This window comes from Planococcus citri, chromosome 5 (genome assembly GCF_950023065.1).
Source record: "Planococcus citri chromosome 5, ihPlaCitr1.1, whole genome shotgun sequence".
NCBI classification, from domain to species: domain Eukaryota; kingdom Metazoa; phylum Arthropoda; class Insecta; order Hemiptera; family Pseudococcidae; genus Planococcus; species Planococcus citri.
In genome coordinates this window covers 53,500,108-53,514,772 of record NC_088681.1, presented here as the reverse complement: position 1 = coordinate 53,514,772, position 14,665 = coordinate 53,500,108, and the positions used below count along the sequence as shown (strand labels likewise).

At 33.8% G+C, this 14,665-nt stretch overlaps 1 protein-coding gene across 1 annotated transcript in view; it reads right to left on the bottom strand.

Moving 5' to 3' along the window:
- LOC135847918 (zwei Ig domain protein zig-8-like) overlaps nt 1-14,665 on the bottom strand; it is a 450,816-nt gene that overhangs the window by 42,328 nt on the left and 393,823 nt on the right. The gene's annotated exons all lie outside the window — the stretch shown is intronic.

The following is a 14,665-nucleotide window of genomic DNA, read 5'->3' as shown; positions in this document are numbered from 1 at the left end:
AGAAAATGTAACAACCTAAAAAGTTGCTTCAAATTACACCCTTGTACACCCTTGAATTGAAGCACAATTTTGAAAACTGTAAAATCTGCTGCATGGCAGCAGTTTGAAGTCGTGTTGAAGTATAAAATGCCAATTAAACTGCTCTTTACCGTGTATTTATTGGCAGAAGGGCAGATTTTCACCCAACTGGGCTGTTACAGTGATTATACCACCTCAATAGCCGCAAATCAAGAGGAACTGGCAGAGCTGATCAGGCAGGTCAGGATGGTCAGTGAGGACATGGGACTCCTCATAAACGTGGGGACAACCAAGGTCAGGGTTGTTGATAGAGATGGTTACTTACCAGAATCCAAAGCCCTGATGAATTTTAAAAAGTGAACTTATTTATGTATTTAGGTTCACTTGTGGATGCTGATGGAGGATCAACCAAGGAAATTAGGAGAAGAATAGCTCTTGGAAAAGCAGCAATGTCTCGGTTGAGAAAAGTTACCACCAACTGGAAAATCTCCATAAAAACAAGGAAGAGACTAATCCTGACGCTAGTTTTTCCAGTTTTCTTATATGGAGCAGAGACCTGTACATTGAAGCAAGATGATTGAAGAAGAATCAATGCCTTTGAAATGTGGGTAATGGGTACAGGGTGCCCAGAAATATCGGGTACCCCAGAGAAAGTTTTTCATTGAAAATATAGGTTGGAAATGTGAAATAGATGCATATGATTGGTAGAATGTTATCTCTCCAGTCTAACAACCAATCATGTGCTATCATTATTATCATTCACCGTGACCACCCGAAGTATTTAGCAGAAAACTTTTTTAGGGGTACCCGATATTTCTGGGCACCCTGTATGGTGCAGGGTGTTGAAGATACCATACACTGCCCACCAAACAAATGCATCAGAAGAACCAACCAGGCTAAAATAATAAAATATGTGAAACCAGGATAATGAGTTATTTTGAACACGTAGCCAAAAGAGGACCTGAAAACATCGAAAAAGGAATTCTCTTTGGCAAGGTCCCTGGAACACGAGGGAGAGGAAGATCACCAACAAGGTGGACTGATACAGTCTGGAAAATAGTTGGCTCAGTTGCAACTGCGGCCACACTAGCTCAAGACAGAGAGCAGTGGCGCTCACTATTGGGGGCACACTAGTCGCTTGCGACTATGACGTTGATAATGGTGAAACAAAGTTGTGAAAAAAATACCCTCCCACCAATTTGTCAACGAATTGACGAGAAATACCATTTTTTGTGCTATAATTTTAAGAGTGAAACATATTGAAAAAATTTTACCGCCGTTTTAAACAAAAGCAGGAACCTAAAAATGAATATTTTTGCATTTTTGAAATATTTCACCAAGATGTAGACGGACATGTAAAAAATCTCCCCTCTTTCCACCCCAAACGTTCTCAATATTCGAAAAAAAAAACAGAATGATTCACTCACCCCCTTTTCCTCATCCTGTTTCAATTTTGAATGTAAATGACTTGGAGTATAGGTACTGAGGTATTAAATTGGGCGAGGTTAGTATTGATGGGTGAGGGGGAAGAGAGTCAAAAAATCTCATCAAAAACATTCTAACTGACAATCAGCGATCTTGGATTGATACTCGTCCTATATTCATGTCCTAACATGTGTTTTAGCTTTGTGGATCACGTGAGAGAAACCGTTTAAATATTCCTTTCACTCAAAATTGTCAAGTATTTCAAACATTTTTAACGTGAGTAAAAAGTGACAGTCGAAAATTAAAAGCAACCTTTACCTTGAGAAATAAAAATTCTCGAAAAGTTTTATCGAATATAAAAATTGACGACAGCGTTCAAAATACGAGTGAAAACTGTATAATATCAACATGTGGCATACGTCGTGCTTACGTTGGAAAAAAGAAGGTATCAAGTTTTTAAATTTTTTTCTCCTTTCTTTGTCAAAAAAAAAAGAAACTATACGATATCGAGTTACTACAAAATTCCTTTCTGTCAAAATCAATATTCGAAGCTTTTCCATATTATATTTTGCCTGCAAAAAAAAAAAAGGTTATGTAATTATATTCGTAATACACAAAGAATATAACGAGTCGAGTCTCGGGTACGTATTATTTTCATATAAAGACGTTTTTGGATTTTTAAAGATTTTTTTTCAGCTGACAAATTTTTCTCACGAAATACGACTTTCATCTCGACGCAAAAAAAAAAAGGTTCCCAGTGAAAAAAATAAGGTAATTGTTTCTTCGCTTCTGTAGTAAAATAAAAATAGGCTCGATGGTTCACATTGAAGCATGACTTTTGTATTTTTACGAAAAGTACGTCTAGCGAGGTTTTTTTTCAGGTACTTTTTTCATCTCGAGAACAATTATGCAAATTAAACGAAGAAACCGTACTTTTAAAAAAAGTTTAATTTAGTTTTAATTCATTTCCATTGTAAGCAACAAATCGCGTTAAAGTGAAAAAAAATTGTTAAGGATGAAGAAAATCATTAGACAGAAACTAATTATCGTTTACTCGATATTTTTTTTCTTCAAAATATAATAATAAAGTTGGCCCGAGAAATCAACGTATTTCGTGCGATGAAATCGGTATCACAAATTAACATTTTGATTGATTTTTCGCTTTGAAGTATATTTTCATCGAGATATTAATTAAACATTTATTGGGCGAATATTTAACGAGTTATTTTTTCCATACGATTGGAAAAATAAACTGGAGAGAAAAATCACATCGGCGGAGGTTTTTTCCCCTCAGCTGTGCTAGTATAATTCAAATTCTAAAAGCTCATAATTACTCGCAGAATCGTACGCTGTAAATAAATGAAAGCAATGGTCACCGAACCGCGAAAGATGAAAAGTCTAAAATGAAATACGAGTATAATTTTTATTTCCTCGCTACGCGGCGATGAAATGAAACGACTACGATGATGATGTTGAAGGAAAAAAAAGGGGGGCAGATTTTGAAACGTAATTAAATCGTGTTTTCGTCGTTAATATAAAACGTATACGTATAGGTATACGAGTTGAGGACGATACCAGACTGTAACTGAGACGAGAAAGTATCCCAGATTTGAATTCTACACTGCTGCTGTTTACTTTTGGAGAACGTCAAAGGTACACTGGAGCGTTTTAACGATGTTTGTCGTCGTGAAAAGTGAACGCAAACGGATACAATTATTTCATTACGTCGAATCAAATCCTTCTTCGTAGGTAAACAGAAATTGATAATTAAACCTATTCCTACCGAAACGAAACTGGCCGCGGTAACTTTAATTTAATCCCGAGAATATTTATTAAAATTATCGAATGAATTTCGCTGTAAAAGATCTCATTCATTGGGAGGGGGGATGGGGTGTTAAAGCAGGCCACAGAGAGTAAGTTTTAAACTTCTGTTAAAACACTGTTGTCCTTAGAAAATCAGTTGATTTTCCTTTTCCAATTCTTTCCACGTATTCGTGCGTTGGACTTTATTTTTGGATTTTCAGTTCACGATTTTGACCAGTTTTTTCAAATCGATACTTTTTTGCTAAAATAATAACAAAACCGAGTTTTTGCAAAATATAGCTCTGTGTTTTGTTCAAATTGGATATTAAAGTCTCGCATCAATTATTAATAAAATTGCTTGCTAAAATCGTAAAATAAAAAAAATTTCTCAAAATGGCAAAATCTCCCAAATTTGAATTTGGTAATTCGGTTTTTTTTTTTTTATATATAAAAGAATGTCTCGAATTTTACTCGAATAGTTCTCTCAACTATCTAAAAAAATCTTTTTTTTTTGTTAAAAAAGACCCTCTTTCTACTCTTCCCCGTCCCCCAAATAGTCTGATTTTCCTGCCGAAAAGCCTCAATTTTGTAACAAGAAATTCAAAGAAAGCCTCACTTTTCGCCAAAATCACAAAAATCTTCCTTTTAGCCATAGAAGTCTTGCTGTTTGATCAAAACAGTAAATACCATTTTGTCTCTTCAATTATTCTCTTGTTTGCCCAAATTGCGTGTCATATATGTACCAGAAAAATTGCAAAAAAATCAAAATTTTGAACAAAAGAAGAAAAATACGTGGAAAATTTCAAAGTTTGATCGAAAAAAATAGAATGAGCGAGATTATTTGGGAAAAAAATAGGATGTATCTGTCATTTTGCAAAAAAGTAGAGCTTTTTTTGAATTTCATGGTAAAAAAAAATAGACTATCTCGCAATTTTCATTGTTTTGAAAAAAATGAGCTTTTTACAAAATTTGACAAAGAAGTGGGACCTTATGTCACAAAATTGAGACTTTTGAAGAAAGGTGGATCTTTTTTGAAAAAAAAAAAAAAAACACAACAGGACTTGCAAGTTTTGACAAATAAATGAGAAATTTTTGTGACAAGATCGGGACTTTCTGATAGAACGTACAGGACTTTTCCACTTTTTTATTAAAAGCCAACAAATAGGTATTCATCACAAAAAACAAACAAAATTGAAACTTTTTGTTACAAAAATTGAAACTTTTTGTCACAAAAATTGAATCTTTTTAGTCACAAAAATTGAAACTTTTTAGTCTCAAAAATTAAAACTTTTTGGCCACAAAAATTGAAACTTTTTGGTCACGAAAATTGAATATATTTTGTCACACAAAATTGAAACTTTTTGTCACAAAAATTGAAACTCGTTGGTCACAAAAATTGAAACTTTTTGGTCACAAGCAATTGAAGCTTTTTAGTCACAAAAATTGAAACTCGTTGGTCACAAAAATTGAAGCTTTTTAGTCACAAAAATTGAAACTCGTTGGTCACAAAAATTGAAGCTTTTTGTCACAAAAATTGAATCTTTTTAGTCACAAAAATTAAAACTTTTTGGCCACAAAAATTGAAACTTTTTGGTCACGAAAATTGAATATATTTTGTCACACAAAATTGAAACTTTTTGTCACAAAAATTGAAACTCGTTAGTCACAAAAATTGAAACTTTTTGGTCACAAGCAATTGAAGCTTTTTAGTCACAAAAATTGAAACTCGTTGGTCACAAAAATTGAAGCTTTTTAGTCACAAAAATTGAAACTCGTTGGTCACAAAAATTGAAACTTTTTGTCTGTCACAAAAATTGAAACTTTTTGTCACAAAAATTGAAACTTTTTGTCACAAAAATTGAAACTTTTTGTCACAAAAATTGAAACTTTTTGTCACAAAAATTGAAACTTTTTGTCACAAAAATTGAAACTTTTTGTCACAAAAATTGAAACTTTTTGTCACAAAAATTGAAACTTTTTGACACAAAAATTGAAACTTTTTGTCACAAAAATTGAAACTTTTTGTCACAAAAATTGAAACTTTTTGTCACAAAAATTGAAACTTTTTGTCACAAAAATTGAAACTTTTTAGTCACAAAAATTGAAACTTTTTGTCACAAAAATTGACACTTTTTGGTCACAAAAATTAAAACTTTTTGGCCACAAAAATTGAATATATTTTGTCACACAAAATTGAAACTTTTTGTCACAAAAATTGAAACTCGTTGGTCACAAAAATTGAAACTTTTTGGTCAAAGGCAATTGAAGTTTTTTTGTCACAAAAATTGAATCTTTTTGTCACAAAAAATTGAAACTTTTCATCACCAAAATTGTAATTTTCTTTGTAAAAGAAAACTTTTTGTAACGAAAGTTGAAAATGAAGCTTATTGTATTTTGTAACCAAAATGAAAGCTCTGTTCGGAAAGCTATGATTTATTGTTTTATACTTACTTACATATTTTCATTTTTAAATTTAATTTTCAGTTTCTGATTCAATATTAAGAATTTTTGATTCAATTGTAAAATGTTTGATCTTATTTTCTGTTTTTGATTTTATATTTAGTTTTCAAATTCATTTTCAGAATTTCCAGTTCTATTTTCATTACTTCGAATCAATGTTCTGATTTTTCAATTTCATTTTCAGAGTTTTTAGTTTGGATTTATGTTTTTGATTTACTGTTCAAAATTTTCAATTTCAGTTTCGGTTTAATTTTCAATGTTTTCATTTTTTTCCATTTTTGGTTACATGTAGATATTCCCAGAATTTTTGAATTCACTTCCAGTCTTCGAATTAATTTTTGGAATACGCAATTCTGTTTTCATTTTTCAGTTTAATTTTTAGTTTTTTATTTTATCTTTGAAATCGAATTTCATTTTTGGTTTTTGATTCAATGTGATTCCAATTTCAAGTTTCAGCTACGTCTACTTTGCAGGTGAGCTTTTGAGCTTTCAGCTTAGCCAACTAGATCAAACTCCCTCCTCCCCCCCCCCATATGAGACTAAAACAATATCTCAGCTCGAGTCATTTCAACGAAATTCGCACAAATTTTATATTTTCAAGCTTTGTATGTATGTACTAGGATTGGATTTGAGAAGTTCCAGTTGGAATGAAGTTGACTTATTTGACACAAAATTCGCCTGCGTTCGAATTTTCGGAGAAAGGGGGGAGGGTGTGAAAAGGTTGAAAACAAGTCAGAAACTTCAAAATAGTAGGAATCAAACGACAAAAAAAAATCAAAGGTTGTATAACATATCCAAAATGGAACGTTTGAGAGGAATTCAGCGAGGAGAAATCTGAAAAATTATTGGTTTTCAGGTAGGTACCTACTTTATGTGTCATTTCAACAGATTTTGGTAATTGGATTTTTCAAAAAAATGAAAAAATTGCTGGAGATAATTTAGTAAAAAGTTTCAAAAAAACAAAAAAATGGATTTTTGCTGTGCATGGAACAAACATATTTTGAAAATCTGTACCCATATCAATCAAAATGGGTCGCAACGACTTCGAGTCCGATTTTTTAAGCAGTCAACTTAATTTTCGCTCTTTTTATGGCATTTTTTGAAAGACTGGAGCATTCGGAAACCTTCTCGAGGATTGAAAACAGCTTGAAACCGTCACCATCGACTCGAGAAGTCGGAAGTAAGAAACTTCCCTCCCCAACCTATTCCAAGTCTGCCATGCTCAGAATCCGAATATTTATTTCAATTCATGCATTAAAGACGCTTGAATTGAGCCAATTTTAGGAGTTCCCAAAAAATAAAAACAAAAAAGACGCATCCCTCCCTCTTGCACACCTTCTACCTCCAGATTCATTACTCGTATTTCAAAACAGCCGAAACTTTTTTCATTAATAAAACAAAAATTCTAGCCCAAACGTTGAAATAAGAATTAAAATAAATACGTCTTCGATAGGACCTTCTGTCCATTTTTTAATTAAAAAAATTCGCAAAGACATCGACACGTGAATAGGTGCCGAAAGGGTATCAGAATAGGTGAGAAGGATAGAGGACTCGAACAATACAAAATTCGTATAACCATGAAAGAAGAACCAACGACGACGACGACAACGAAGACATCGACAATAGAAAAAAATTTCCTTTCGACGTTAAATTCGAGGAGTAAATTCTCATCGTAGAATATTTTCACATAATGCACTTGATTAATTCCGAGTAGGTACAGGGTAGCCGTAGCAGAGCCGGTTAAGGAATCACCGGAGCAAAATTAAATTCACCTTTTAGAATTTCATTAGTGGCTCGGTGTCTTAAATAGTATACGACTCGAGTGGCGTAGAAAAAAAAAAGGAAGAAAAACAACACTACAAACGAATAAGAGAGTTAATTTTCACCTCTTATAAAATATCTGCGATACGACAAAAAAATATATAAGGTGGTGTATTCGTATTTTCTGCAGCTTGATCTTCGTCTTCGTCGTCGACTACGACTCGGTTAATAATGATACATCATTAAGGTACAGCGGTCACGATTTTTATGGTTTTTTAAATTATTCCGACTCCTCGCGCCGTGTAATTTTAATACTATGCAAATCACTTTATCCTAAAATTCCCGGCGAAAAGAAGCGAGGCGGGTGCGCTGACAAAAGCACGACATAAAATTTTATTAAGGCAACCAAAACGACCATCTTATACGTACGTAATAGCTGAAAGGCTACAGGATATCGGCAGAGGCGGAGGGGTTAAAAGTAGAAAGAAGAAAAGTTGAAAAAATTCATACCTTATTCGAGGCACACAACCCTGATACCTTACCCGAGCTATGGGTTTATTTAGCATAAAGAAATGGGGGCTCAAATATGGCGATGGGAATTTTTTTCGGATATTGGTTTATCACACGAGGCATTATTAAGATAAGGTTACAAACTCTGTGGCGCGGATAGCGCAGCAAAACATGCCGGCAAGAAAGTTTTGGAAAAGAGGAGAATAACTTTTCAGAGCGGCCACGATAGCAGATTTTGTATTCGTAAAATGTACCTGTTTTATAAAATCGTTTGTTGGGTCTCTCCTTTGCGTATTAGAATGCGAAAAAAAGTCATTCCGAATGGTTATTGTGGCGGGAAACGATAAAGACCGAAATAAATTCACCCTTTGAATCGAGCTTTGAGCATTAAAAAAAAACCAAAAAGATCTGGTTGTGGTTGGAGGGGGGGGGGGTAACGAATGCAATCACACATGACGATTCGACTCTATTTTTGGTTCTTTGATGAGCTAACTTATGAGTTTTTTCGTAAAAGAAATTATGTATAAACAAAAAAAGCAAAAAACAGGAAGGCTTATTGACCAATTTTTTTTTCATTCTCACGAAATGCCCAAGGTAGGTATAGGAATCCCCCTCTCCCTTTAGCAGATATGCTAACTCAAATCCACTTAGCTTGACGCGACAAACGAGTACACGTAGATAGCCCACTACGTTGAATAAAACAGGCAAAAAAAAAAAAGGCATTTCTTTAAAAAGAGCAAACAACGTAGACGAAATGCCGACGAAATAGCATCAAAACACGTGCAAATAACCTCAAACTATTTGTCAATTTGGCCATTACTTTTTCGTCAGTCCACACGAACCATGTTTACTCTAACAATCGCAACGGAAAACGACATTTTAAACCTATAAAAATGGTTGAAATGTGCCCTCTTCCTCGTTCCCCTATCCTGCTCATTCTTTCAAAAGTCTGTTCTGGCCGAAGGGGTAAATGAGGAGGTGGATAGCAAAACGCAATAACTCCAAAATTACGAAAATTGAGTTTGATATCTATCCTTATGTAAAATTCAACGGGGAATCCATTCCCGGTGTCAGATTTTGTCCATCAGTTGAATATCATAGCGCAATCGAGGAAAACAAGTCTGATTTTAGAGCTAAATGCATTGAAAAATGAGATTTTGTTTGCAAAACGCAATAACTCCACTACTTTTTATACATTTCAGTTGCGCAGATGTGGTAACACTGGTTTTTTTCATCGAGTGGGTACTGAAAATCGTTGGGTAGGAGTTACTTAAAAAAATGGTGCTTTCGTTGCCACTCTCTGAATGCCATATCACACACAGGAATTGTTTGAATTTCACATTCCAGTTTTTCAATTGTTTTTTATCGAAAATTCTCGATTAAACATCAATTTTTTCAAATAAAAAATACGTTTTTTTGCAGAAAAATACCAAAAAAAAAATTTTGCGTTCAAAACGCAATAACTTTTTTTTCTTTTCCTCACTGTGCTTACCCAGGTGACCGAAATTTTGAAATTGAGTGGAAATTTTATTTGTGGCACCTTCCCCTTTCATTTGACACCAATTTCGGAACTCGACCCCCCACCCTTCCCCTCCTGACAATTTTTCCTAATTTCCCAAAAAAACCAAAAATGGAGTTATTGCGTTTTGCTATCCACCTCCTCAAATATCAATCTTGTTAACCTCCAGCCATCTTTTGTCCTTAGCTACGTAGGACTTCCGAGTTTGGCAAATTTTCATCATCACTGCCACAATTCATGGGCGATTTTTTCAGCTCTGATTAATGAAATATTCAACTTCCAAGTTACTGAACCAATATTGCATTAAATTCTGTAGGTACTTCGCAGAATTTTTTACTCTTGACAAAATGACCATAAAGTTTTTTTTTCTTGGTTGGAAAAATTATGATAAAATCGGTTGTTAATTTGCGTCAAAATTGCAAAAATGGGCCAATTTGTTGCAAAAAAGTTCCAATTTTGTACCTAACAAGAAATCTTTTTTTATTATATGTATGGGTACTTGTGAAAATTCCTGTTTCTTGCTGAGAAAAAGGTATCACTTTTGGCCAAAATTGCAAAAATTGTCTCATTTTTGTAAGAAATAATTTCAGATTTTGTGTCGAAAAATTTCAATTTTTGCGACAGAATGTTTTGAATTTTTGTGACAAAAAACTGTAAATCTTTGTGACAAAAAATTTCAATTTCTGTGACAAAAGGTTTTGATTTTTGAGACAGAAGGTTTTAATTTCTGTGACAAAAAATGTGTGAGTAGCAAGATGACCTTAACCGCCTAACGGTTATTATTGTAGCTCCCCTTAAACGAAAATGTGATCTGTCACGAGAAAACCAGGTTAGTGTCCAAAACATAAATTTTACAGGATGGACATTTTGAAGTTTTGAATCTATGTGTTCGGCGATCTATGATCCGTAGGTCCCTGAAACTTGGACCACTTTTGGCCACAAGGGGTGCCAACATAACCTGACATTTTTTTTCAAAATCAGGGTTGCCAAAAACCAATAATCGAAATTTCTCTAAATCGATTTTTTCGTTTTTTGAAAATTTTGTGCCAAAAATTTCGCGAAAACTACTAAGAATGAATTATTAATATAAAATAAAGTTATTTATTGAGTTTTTCAATTTTTTCAAAAATTTTGTTCAAGGTGGAAAGAGTTGATTTTTCTAGCTTGACCCTCATTCAAATTTCAATAAAATGGCACTAATCCTCCAAATGTGGGCCGATTGCCCCAAAAATTTGCATATTGACTCCCCAGAACATACTTCTCAAGAAAATCACAAAACAAATTTTGAAACGTTTTTTGTAGTTGCTCTATTTTTTCAACCTTGAATTTAGGCTCAAAAGAATCGTTCGCGAACGTTTTAACCACCACAGGCGGATTCTGCACACTGAGCACTACCAATATCCATAAAAAAAAACCAAATCGATTTTTTGGACACTAACCTGGTTTTCTCGTGACAGATCACAAATATTATTTGATTTATTCTTAGAGAGAAGCTTTGTTACTTGCTCTCTTTAAAGTTCATCGCTCTATCTCCTTCTACTGAAAGTATGATAATGTGGGGGATTCTCTGCTCGTGGATCTGAGGGCATAGACCGAAATACCATGAGCTAAACTCTTCACTTAGCAGCAGAATCTCGAGCTCTCTGGAGCTAAGTCAAAATGTAGATGTGTTAACTATTTTGGCACAAGAAAATGTATAAGCGCATTGGCCTTAAGTCAAATGTCCTTCTTTTTGTATTTTATCCACTTTTTAACATAGTAATTTGTGTTTCCTTCAACATGATGATTAATTCTGCTTAATCATCATGGTTTGATTGGATGCAGTTTGATCAACCCGAGCATTAGGGTGGTTCAAAGAACAATAGAAAACATTTTTTGTTTTAATTTTTTGAGCTTACCCCCTAGAAGTGTTCTGTTTGGTCAGAAAATACTTGACAGAAAATTTCAGGTCAAAAAAATAATATTTAGAGGTCGTGTATGAGAGTTAAATCTTGAGAAGGTATGAGCGTGTTGAGCGAAAACTTCCCACAGTTACGCACTGAGGAATGCAGCATTGCGTCCTATTGTTGGATCGAATCAAATTACAACATGCTACAGGGTGCCCAGAAATATCGAGTACCCCTTAAAAAGTTTTCTACTAAATACTTTGGTTGATCACAGTGAATGGTAATAATGATAGCACATGATTGGTTGTTGGACTGGAGAGATAACATTCCACCAATCATATGCATCTATTTCACGTTGCCAACCTATATGTTAATAAAAAACTTTCTTAGGGGTACTCGATATTTCTGGGCACCCTGTATCCCCTCTACAATGCATGATAAGTAAATCTAGTCCTTGGTGGGCCTTTTAAGATGTTATTAATGATGAGTCAACGACAATTTAAGTAAATCTAGTCCTTGGTGGGCTTTTTAAGGTGTTATTAATGATGAGTCAATGACAATTTTTCAAAATACATACATACGAAAGATTTGAAAAGTAAAGAAAAAAGAATGAGTATGAATTTGAGGTTGTATTATTCTATTCTACTTGGAAACCAAAGGGAAAAAATTTATGGGATAAATTTACGTTGAAATATGAATATTTTATAAGATTCAGCACTTCAAGTTGATGTTTTATCAACTATTATCAGTTTAAGAGCTATTACTTAGTAAAAATGTAATTTTTTCATTTCTAAATTCCATAAATCGGGTTCAAATGAATTCTACAGCCAAAAAATCATAATCAATACTTTGGAATAGTTGTTTTTTTAAAACCGCAAAAAATTGGTATCGCTTAATAAGTTGTAGTGGGGATGCCACTCTCATACAGTTGCATAGAATCAACCCAGTTGAGCTTTGTTCGCTTGCGTGTGCTCATAGCTCTAAACATTCAATGCTTGTGCGCGACCTCTAAATATTATTATTTTTCAACAAAATTTTTATGGTGTCATTTTTTTATTAAAAGGAACAAAATAAGGGGGTAAGACCTCAAGATTTCAAAAAAAATGTTACATGACCCATTGGCCCACCCTACCAGGCATCAAAAGCATTTCTCGCAAATACATCGGACTCATGTATTACGTACCTATCATCCTACCTAGTTTGAGTGAGTACTACAGAAAGGATAGGTAAAGTGTACAGTGTCTTTGGTAAGTATTGAGAAATACTTATTTGGGCCTAGTTGTCCACTCAATTAATTATACTTAGTTTTGATTTAATTAATGGAGTTAGCTGAAGAAGGATAATTACATACAGGGTGGACAGAAATATCGGGTACCCCTAAGAAAGTTTTTCATTAAAAATATAGGTTGGCAACGTGAAATAGATGCATATGATTGGTGAAATGTTATCTCTCCAGTCTAACAACCAATCATGTGCTACCATTATTATCATTCACTGTGACCAACCGAAGTATTTAGCAGAAAACTTTTTTAGGGGTACCCGATATTTCTGTCCACCCTGTAGAAGATACCTACCAAGTTAATTTGTAATAATTGTATTTACATCTCAATTATTGGTGTTATTCAGACTGATCAGGTGCTAAGTAGTCATTTAGTATATAGGTAATTAATCTGAATTATTATTATTTATCTAGGTTGTAAGTGGCAGGTAATCTCCTGACCATTTGAATAATGACCAATTGTGAAATTTGTTATGCTCCTTACATACTTGTAGTATGTACCTTCCTTATTGTAACTAATCAATAATAAAAACATTTTAGTAGTCATTACGAGTGTATTTTAAGTTTTATTATTATTAGGATACTGCTATGATTAGTTAGGATGGTTTTACTTCTATCAACCTCATACCATCTTTTGAGCTATCTAGGTAAGAGGTAATTATTCCCCTCTTAGGGAATAATTATTGCCCATGTCCAGTAGGAATAATAAAGTTCATTCCAGCTTACAATGATAATTCCCAACCTCACTATTATATCATATGTTTGAAATTTAATCAAATCAGGCTAAAGCAGTCCCTATGGCGATAATTATGTTTTTTAGATCCTTCAGGTGGATTCCATCATTTGAAAAGTGCTGAAAATTGACATAAATGTGTCGAATACACTTAAAAATATTCTAAAAAAGTGACCAATTTTCAACAAAATTGTTTTTTCAAATTTTCAAAAAAATTTAGATTTTTTTTCATTTTCTTAAATAGATATGAGGGGGGGGGGGGGGCATTTATTTGACATTCAGGTACCTACTTAATCTTTCCACCCCTTTTTGCGGAGAAAAAAATCCACGCTTCCGTTTCCAAATTTATTTTCTCAAAAAATATAATTCATTAATTTCAACTTGATCATAAAAGTTCTCTACAAAGCAGTTCGATCATTCATCAACAATGCAAGTATACCTCTAATAAAATTACTAGAATCGCATTAAACTAAATTATTCATCTATACAACACAATAAAGGTATCCCACTCTCTCTCTCACTCTCTCTGGCAGACACCTAAATTAACAATACAAGCGGAGGCACGTGTAAAGAACAAATTAATCGGTTGTTTATTACAGGCGAACGAGAGCGAAAAAGTCAGTAAGCTTTTTCGCGGTGGTTTAACTTCAAATGTTTCAGGATACTTGGCGAACTTTGAAATGAAAATCAGCATAATTGCCAAAGTAAGGCGAAAGGCTGCGCCTTCATTTCACCGTTTCCAACTATAAGGAGGGAAAAAATCTTTTCTCTCGTATGAGAAAATGGCGAATGCCGATGGTTGCTAAACGAAGTGATGGGTTTGAAGTTGTGGTCGCTTAGATTTAGCCGATGGCAATATTCAGCTCAGGTCTAGGCGGCATTAATGAACAAGGCGAACTTCGAGTGGAAAATTTTACTCTTACTTGGCGGAAATTTATACCGACGAATTAAGTCTTGCTCGCAACTTGTCGCTAATTAAAGGTTTACCACTTACCTATAGCACTTTTTCACAAGTGCTCGAGTGTTTAGAATAATTGTACCATCTGAGATGGAAGCAGATGATGGAGGGAGAAGGAGGTCAATGTACCTACTCGAACAAAGTGTCTAACAAACAGGCAAATAAGCAGAAAGAGGACAAAAGAAAGACTTCTTGGCGGTCATTTTTTCTCAAAAGTTTCAATATGGTGAGGAGAAGGCAACATTTATCAGGTCTGATTTTTCCAGAACAATTTTTTTTTTTCATTTTAAGTGAAAATTCAATCAATAACGAA